We start from the raw sequence: 9485 nt of genomic DNA, 5'->3' as shown, positions 1-9485 counted from the left end.
TCTCTGTCGTTCCTTGAATCTCTCTTGTTTTGTCCTTCATCTTTGTTCTTTGGCTGCTGGATTAAGTCCTTCAAAAAGCCTTTCTTTAGGAGATATGCCACCTGTTTCCTGAGTTGGATGCATTCTTCTGTGGTGTGCCCGATGTCCTGTTGAAAGTCACACCATCTTGTTGGGTCTTTCATGGGGTTGTCGGATTTCTTGGGCCATCTGACTGTATCTCCCAGGCTTTCCAGGCATTTGATTAATCCTGCAGTATTAATAGAGAAGTTATATTCAGGAATAGTTGGAAGGCTAGAGAGGTTACCTTTGTGTTCTTGTGCCATGTTGACTTGGATCGTTCGGGCCTGGAATAGGGTGCCGATCTGGGGTTGCCTCCTTTTCGGTAGGAGCTTTTCTGTTAGTGTGTCCATAGCCTTGCTTTCCTCCGGATGAGTTCGTCCTGAAATTGAGATCTTCTTCCAATCTGACATGCTCTAAGGCGATGGATTGAACAGTGGCAAAGGTTGGGCATGCTTTCTTGGTTAAGTCTGCATAGATGTCACTATCAAGCAGGACTCCTTGCCTGAAGGCTTCTACCGCTGTCTCTTCATCACACCTGGGAATGGCCACGTTCTCTTTGACAAATCTTGCCAGGAATTCTTTGAGAGATTCTTCAGGAAGTTGTTTTACCCTGAACAGGTTACTGGGTCTCTTGGCCATATCTCTGCTGCTTGCGAATTGTTAATTGAAAGCATTGATCAATTCTGCAAAATTCTTGATACCTCCATTTGGGAGATTAATGAACCATTGCAATCTTTGCTCCGGTCAGGGTTGTACCAAAGCCTTTACACATGCGGACCGCCCGAGTTCACTGGGTATTGAGGCGGCTAGCATTTTTCTGTTTGAATATAGCAACGTGATTTTGTGAATCGAGGTTCCATCATAAGTTCTCATGGATGGGACGGTGAATTTCTTGGGAGGTCAATCTTTGCAATTTCATCGCAAAGGGCGAGTCAAGCAAAGCTGTCAATTTATACTTCAGCCACGGGGTCTGGCACTCCCGGTATATTTTCTATTTTGTTGTGGAGTTTTTGAATTTCCTGAAGCATAGCCATCATTATTGTTGCTTCAGTTTTGTTTGTTTCATCATTGGGAGTGGTGCGGGTACCGGATAAGGTATCCTTCTCCGGAGTTCCAAAATTGGAAAAGTCAATGTTTTTGATAATGGATGAGAATGGGGTTCTGGCTCAAATCGGTCTTGGAACCGAAGCCCGATTTTCCAATTTCTTTTTCAGTCGACTCGATTTCTTAAGCCATCGATTTACTTCGTCGCTTTGACCGCCTTCTCTTGGATTGTCTCCATTTCCTTGATCTTGGCCAGGGCAGCCGCTAGTTGTTGTTCTGGGGTTAGTTCCACCATTTTTGTGTGTGAATATTAAATGGAAAATGGTAAAAGGAATTTTTTGATTGAAGAACTAGATGCCCCACGGTGGGCGCCAATTGTTTTAGCAGGATTTCCCCTGAACGGATCCGGCTTGATCAAAGAGTAATTTGGTTATCTAGTTCTATAAGTTTGGAATATTATGAGTGAATAACAAGGGAAGAATTAAGTATAAGGAATAACGTTTGTATTATTTTGATAAGCTGAGTACAATCTTGTGTGTGTAGCTGAATATTCAGGAATAAAATGAGAGATAAAGTGTAAATAATCGACTAATAATGAATGTCTTTACAATTGTTAGATTCTGCTATTTATAGTTCTACAAATGCTACCGTTATATTCATCCTCAACGTTTTTCCCAATTGTAGGAACTGTTGCCGGATTAATAGGGCACGGTCCCTATTAATTCGCTTGACCCGTTCCACTCTCAACCAATCTTCAGCTTTTCCTCTTCTTTCCGTCCTGATTCATAGATGATATAGTTTCATGGTTGGACTTGGTCTTCCTTGAGAATAGGACACGGTTATTGACTCATACAACTGCACTTTTTGTTTATCTTCTTAATCCAGCTTGTTTGAATGCCCCACTAGGCTATTCCGTACTTACTATCAGGCTCTTCTTCCAGGATCTAATAGCCTGCTTATCCTGTAATACTCTTCATCTGTCAAATAGTAGTCAGATTTGTCCGGCCCCTGGAGGTCTTAATCAGCCTAGTAGGGTCAGGCTAAGTTAGAGTCAGACCAGGCTAAACTGGGCCTAACAAGAACCAAAGCCAACCACGATTCCCAAAGAAGCCTCCCGAGACCACAACCTTACACGCAACAAGACCAACTATGACCGACAAAACAATCTGACCAGAGACACTAAAAGACACACGAGATGGAACCGATAGGTGGGGGAAGGGGCGAGGGGTAGGGGGACACCAAATCGGCCAAACCCATAAACAGAAAACACCACGACGCCACCAAGATGGGTTATACCCATCGACAGGATAGATCAAATTACACAAAGGACAAAGGGAGCCTTACTAGGGGTGGGGAAATGGGCTAGGGGGAGGGGGAACACACCCTGGCCGAGGTTGCATGCAAGGCTGGCGCAGACAAGACGGAGAATCGGATGGACGGAAAACGTCAGGAACAACGAGTCAAGCAGCCATCACAACAAATCGAACGGTCGAGAAGAGCCAGGAGACCGTCAGATCAAGAGCATAAAGAAGAAGTGAGATCACAACGGAAAGACAGTTAAAAGGAAAGGGATGAGAAGTGACGGTTCACCAGAGATAGGCCTTGGGATGAACCTATCTCCGGCGAAAGGTTAGGGGGGGGGGGGGATAAAGGAGGTAATGTGTGGATAGAGGAGGTGGCGGATCAAGAGTGATGAGTTAGGGTTTTTTTGTTTCGAGAACAAGCAACATGTTGTTCAATCTAATAACTTGCCAAATTCCACTTTTCTATGTATGATGTTTCATTGATTGATCCATCATGATTTTAACAGCTTATTCAACTACTTCGTATAATTGATGCAAGTAGTATTCAGGAGGTCATCGCGCGCATGGTAGGGGTGGGCTATGCTAGGGTGGTCGAGTGATGGTGAAGGGTAGTGGGTCACGTGCGGTAATGGTGGAGGTGCCTGACGTGGTGAGGGTGCCTCGAGGGGGATGAGTGTGGTGCGAGACTGGCGACTGAATGTCGGTGCAAGGGACGACGGTTGAAGGCTGGTGCAAGTGTGCAACCGACGATAGGGTGGTTGACCTGGGTAGTTGGTTGGATGGTCTTTATTCGGTTTTGAGTAGGAGGGAGATTAATTGAAAAAATTACAAGGGTAAATGTGTAAAAGTTGTATGTGAAAGAATAAATTCCGTATGTGAAAAAACACATTTAATGCCCAACAAAGTTGGATAAAACCTATTTTAGTAAAAGGTGGTGCTCTTTCATGGACATGATTTACTTTATCATGTATATGTTTTCCGCTATTACCCCTCTCATTTTTTCACCCACGCTCACTAAACTGTCATTGGCTCTGCTTTCCCTCTCTAGAAAAAATAAAGCTCACTTCAAATCTCAAATGGGGCGTCTTAACACTCCCTATTTTCCCCTAATTAATCCCAACTCAAAGCATCTACATTCTGCCCATTTGAGATTTAATGTCCTTCTTCCTATTATCAATGCTACTGATCATCCTTCGCAATCAACTAACCCTATCATGTGCAGATTGTTGTGGAAGAAGGTCGTGAATCTGCTACTTAATGTCCGACGACGAAATCTATATGTGTTGATAAGTGTAAACACCAATCACCATTAGCCTTTGTATTTACAAATTACAACAATCTGCAATTGTCGCCCCTTCTTTCTATTAATCAATGCCATACTAATCATCCTCATTTCAATCTGAACATTCCAACCCATACCCTCAAGATAGTTTGATTGCAAAATTCCATAGAATCAAGTTTACCGCAAATTTTTTTCGTTTTTGAAACTAATTAAATTAAATTATGTCAACGGGATTTTTGATGACATTGAAGAATTATGATGGCAAAATTTTTAACGATTTTAATTAAATTTTGGTAGAAATTTAATTTCCCACAAACCCTAATTGAAAAAAATCAAAATCAACTTGAATAAAATAACAACTAGTTTTTGAACCCGTGCAGTGCACGGGTGGTAACGAAAAATATTATTAAAAGTACAAACTTATGTATTTTTTTTGATATAGTGAATAACTAAATTTTAGAAAACTTAAATTTGTTTACCTATACACTTTTGATAAGTTTATGTTGCATCCTTTTATTCGAAGTACTCTATTTAATTTTTTTTCTCGACTTTTTAATTTATAAGCGATGAAATCTGAAAAGTAAATATAAAATTATTGTAAATTTCATAACATGTTTATTTACACAATATACAATTAATTTTACTCATTGTTATACGTTTTTTAATCATATTATCCCACTTGTTTGTTCTCTAAATTCTTTACCTTCTTTCCCATTTTCTCTCCACCACATTGTCTGGACGTCTGGAAACAACGTTCGCCATCACTTACCAACTACCTTGAGATCCACCTGCAGACCCTTCACCATAGCGGTGACCGCACCCAACGTGCACCTCGGACTACGACTTCCATCCCAACCCCTGTCTCAACAACCCCTACACAACTAACCACTCCCTAAGAATGTATATCCTACGTCTTCCAACTATCCTACCTCACCTTGCCTCCATCATCTTCTACCTCTCGTACCCCCAGCCTCACCATCATCCCGACCCCACCCCATACATGACCCATAACCCTTCGCATAATCTTATGAGACTCCTCACCCATTGCGACCCCTCCCCTATCACGATCTCTCGCTAACACCGCTCAATCATTCGCTTTTCAAGTCGTCAAATACTAATTATGATTAGTAGCAAACTTATTCATTATAGTAATTTATGAAATACGAATATTCGATTTTGACAATGACGCACTCGATCTAAATGTTCCGTAATGTCATTTCATCCAATCGACCCACTTCACTCTAAAGTTTCTAAACACGGCACCCCACCATCTCTTCTTCTTAATATTCTTTATAATTTACTATGAAGTACGACAATAGTTTGTAACTTTACACATTTACCTGCTAGTGTTTCAATTTACTTTGAATACAATAGCAAAATATATACATTAACAGGTTTTACGTCAATTTGGTGGTTAAGGTGAAATAGTATACTATAACCAAGTTAATAAATAACCTTCTTTTTAAGTGAGAATTTACACTTTTTTACTGTAATAATCTAGTTAGTAGTGGCCCTATTCAATAAGGATGGACAAAGAAACAAAATTGTGTATGCTAAAAATTGGTTTAGAAGACAGTTTGGCCCAACTCGGCCTCGAGCCGGCCAATATGAACTTTATTTGTTTAATAAATAACCCAATACGATCGATTTGCACTTTATACAATTGGAAATTACCTTTAATAACTCAAATATCTTAAAACAATAATTTACGTCAAACTTACTATTGCATATTAAGTTATGACTACATCAAAATAAGTAACTTAGAAAAATTAGTACACACTTTCCTATAGATAATGTGACTTTACAATACACTATTTTTTCGTGAAATTATTACGAAGTAACCCGTCGTAAACTCTAAGCCATATATTGTTAAAATTAAAATGACAATCTTCGGTTATCCATATCTGAAATGATGTCCCTAGCCTCTAACTCCAGAGTAGACATTAGCAAGTAGGAGGTTTGTCTATTCTACTCATTGCGATTATAATAATTTATGTTTCTTATATTTAAGAGATAAATACAAATCGTGCATAATAAAAATAATAGCATTAAATAGAAAAAAAACATCATTGAAATAACAACTTTAATAATCATCATCTAAATGTACCAAAACAATAATTATGATCTGAAAAGGATTAAAGTGCGCAATTTCATCCAACCCTTCAAATAAGCACTTTACAATAAGAGGAATTAACTCACACATTGTACAATTTGATGACGATAATACAATACTTCAAAAGCAGTAGACTTGAAAATTTTCGTAATTCTATACAAATAACAAAGTCGTATACAATACTATTGATGTAGCACTTAATGTGAGAACATAAATAATATTTCAATTCATCTTAATATTATTATGTCTGATATAATGAACATAGGATCTAGAAGAAACAAACTAAATATTTAAATGTAAAAATCTACTAAATAATGGAAGATAACAGCAAAAGATATGAGATGTACTTATAAATAATTATGTAAAATTAACAGTTAACATAACAAAAGAAAAGTTTTAGAACAGATTATATTGACGTAAATTAAAATTAATAAAGTTATTAACTTACTGCTTAAAGCAATCCGATCAAAACCGAAATATAAGTTAAGAACAATCTCGTTTGTAATGGAACTTGTATGGTTACCATGAAAGTTCATCTTCTTCTTAAAAAATGATCAGTGTTATACGGAGTAGTAAATTGGGATGAGCACATGTAATATAGGAACCAAAATTTGCGGTAACTAAATCCAAAATCAAAGCACGTATCTTCATATTCCTTTCATAATATTATCGCTACAAATATTAAATATATAATTGATACTACTATTGTGATATCTTGCCGTGATTCTAGTGAGATTATAGTAAGTTTTTCAAAATTTACAAATTTGTTTCATTCTACATATCTCCTACCATTTATATTGCATTTTATTGACGTTATTTATGTAATGCATTTATTAGTTAGTAAAAATTACAAATTACCACCATGTATTTGCTCTTTTTTACAAATTACCACCACGTATTTGCATTTTTACAAATAACACCCAACATTTACCGTATATTCCCCAACCACCACCGTATTTTCGTTCCGAGCATCGTTTTTCTTATTTTCCGTCTCGTTAAGTGAAGATTTAAGTGAAATACCCAGATTACCCTCCTATCTTCACATTAATTAAATCCCCAAAACATATTTCATTTATTTCCCTTAACCCTAAATCACCAAATCCCTTATCTCTCCCCAAATTCAATCGCTTATTGAAAATTTGAGTTTGTGATTAATGTTGTTCATGACTAATACCCCAAATAATCGGTTATTAACATCATCGTCGGAACCCATTTGTAGCAGCTCCTCAACTTCCTCCTTGAAATCATGGTCACCATATTCCAGATCTGAATTTTTTTGAATGAAATCAATAGAGGGCTTGCTCTCTACATCAACATTATAATCACTCAATATATTCTGCTCTTGTAGTTTATCAGAAAGAACAAAGGAGGAATGTTTAAGATGAAGGCGGTTAGAGGGTGAAAAATCATTGATTAGTTTACTAAGTTTAGAGGGTGAAAAATCTTGAGTAACAGTTTTTTTGATGACTATGGAAAACCCATCAAAACTTGCTACACCAAAGACCAAAGTCCATGAAATGTGGTGGTTAAGAAATATTAGTGTGTTTTATGAAGCAAGGGGAGCGTGATATTTCGAAGGTAGCAAGAGAGAAGCAGAAATAATTGGGGTGAAAGCATGGATGTCACCTGATTGATCAAGTACATGGATAAAGAGTAGAATATGTCCTGGAAATCGTTTGAATGATTTAGGGAGATATAACGAATACCCCAAATAATCAATAGAATTGGAACAGTGATTTAATTTGGGAATTTAGGGTAATTGAATTATGCAAACAAAGTAAAATGTAATTGGAGTAATTAATGTTGTACTACGTAGCATAGAAGGGTAATTTGGGTATTATGACTACGTCGTCACTTAACGAAACGGAAAATAAGAAAAACGGTGTTCGGGGTTAAAATACGGTGGTGGTTGGGGAATATACGGTAAATATTGGGTGTTATTTGTAAAAATGCAAATACATGGTGGTAATTTGTAAAAACGGGCAAATACATGGTGGTAATTTGTAATTTTTCCTAATATTAGCTTATTAGATTAAACTTGGCAAAAGAAATAAGGAGATGACACGTAGTAGAAGCCATCTGCCGATGACATGTGGCATATGGTTTCTGCCTTAATATAATATATGATTAAAATAACTTAACCCAAATAAAAATGATGTGGTTTATCAATCAAATGAACTTATTTCTTGTTAATATGAAAATTGAGATTCATTTGAAAGTTTTGATGGGAATTTGATTCTGTTTTGGGGAAGAATAGAGAAAAATTTTGACATTTTTTGTGTGAAGAGTAGGGTAGTATGTAGAAAAATTATGAAAAAAAGTCCATAATTAAGTAAAATTTGTACATGAAAGAACTAGGTAAGTAAAATGAGAATGAACCCCGTGCAATGCACGGGTTAGTACTGTTTAACTATTTGGTTTACCTTTTGTTTTTTACTTTATAAACTCTAACTTTATTTATTTTGCATTTCTAGATCAAACGTTGGATAATCGAAGTCCACTATAGAGAATACCCTTTGGTAAAAAGGTAAAAGTCACTAACAGAATCGTCTAACTTAATACACAATAGCTAACACCTCGTAGGCTCCAAGTAATAGTAAGATAGTACGGACTACGGAGTATCTTGTATGATTGTATCGCAACTCTCTTTGAAATACTTTTTAAACTTTTACTTGTGAAAAATACATGCAGGGATTTAACAATTTATATGAGGGGAAAAAATTGCTCTATTTAGTCTTTTCTCCCCACAAATCAAATGCTACTTAAAAAGCAATCTTAAACTACACTGGAGTTACCGCTCCGACCATTTCCGATATCATGTAACATTACGAAAAGCCTTCAAATTTTAACTAATTCCACGTGAGAGTCTAATACCTAAGTGTTATACTATATGAAAATATCTAACTTGCCGAGAGTCTACAACTTAACTTGTTGCAATCTTTAACCACCGACCACCGTTATGGCGTGGCTTGATACATTGCTACCTCGGAACTTTCATTCAGCAACACTTCTTATTCGCTTCAACATCGTTGGTTGTTCACTTAGATCACTTGCCCGCAACTTGTAAGAATCTCATACAATAATAAGTGAAAAGTTGAAAATGAAAAATTGAATGAGATGAAATCGTGAGGACTTTCAAAATAGGACCGTGTTACAATGATACTCCCGCTGACCCAATCATTTAATTGTTTGTTTACCTTTTTTATTCTTTGCAAGAGGTCCCATAATATCTCTTAGTAAACTACAAATAGTGAACATAAATAAAAATGTAAAAGTAATACGCCGTGTTCCGTACTTCTTATTAAAGAGGTTGAAATCTCATCTGCAACTCTGCAAGCTTTCAATACTCTAAAAAGAAATAGAATAGTAATGAATACCAAATTGTGATCATGAAAAGTAATAAGTTAGAGAGGGTGTTCAAAAACGGCCATTAACTTAATAACTATTGAAAACATACTTCAAAAGACAATTGGTAAAGTAGTTAGATGTTGTAAAAGGCCATTGTTGGAGTAACAAAACGAAAAGAAGAATGGGAAGATAATAATTGAGGAATCGCGATTAGTAGCTAACATTGATGGCGAGTAAATTAGCAAAATCCTGTCAAGAATGGCAAGGTTTCAAGTACCAAAGAGAATCTTATGACCTTAAATACCACGAAAACACAAGAATAATATACGAAACA

This window comes from Silene latifolia, chromosome 11 (genome assembly GCF_048544455.1).
Source record: "Silene latifolia isolate original U9 population chromosome 11, ASM4854445v1, whole genome shotgun sequence".
Taxonomy (NCBI): domain Eukaryota; kingdom Viridiplantae; phylum Streptophyta; class Magnoliopsida; order Caryophyllales; family Caryophyllaceae; genus Silene; species Silene latifolia.
Note: the sequence above shows the minus strand (reverse complement) of the source record.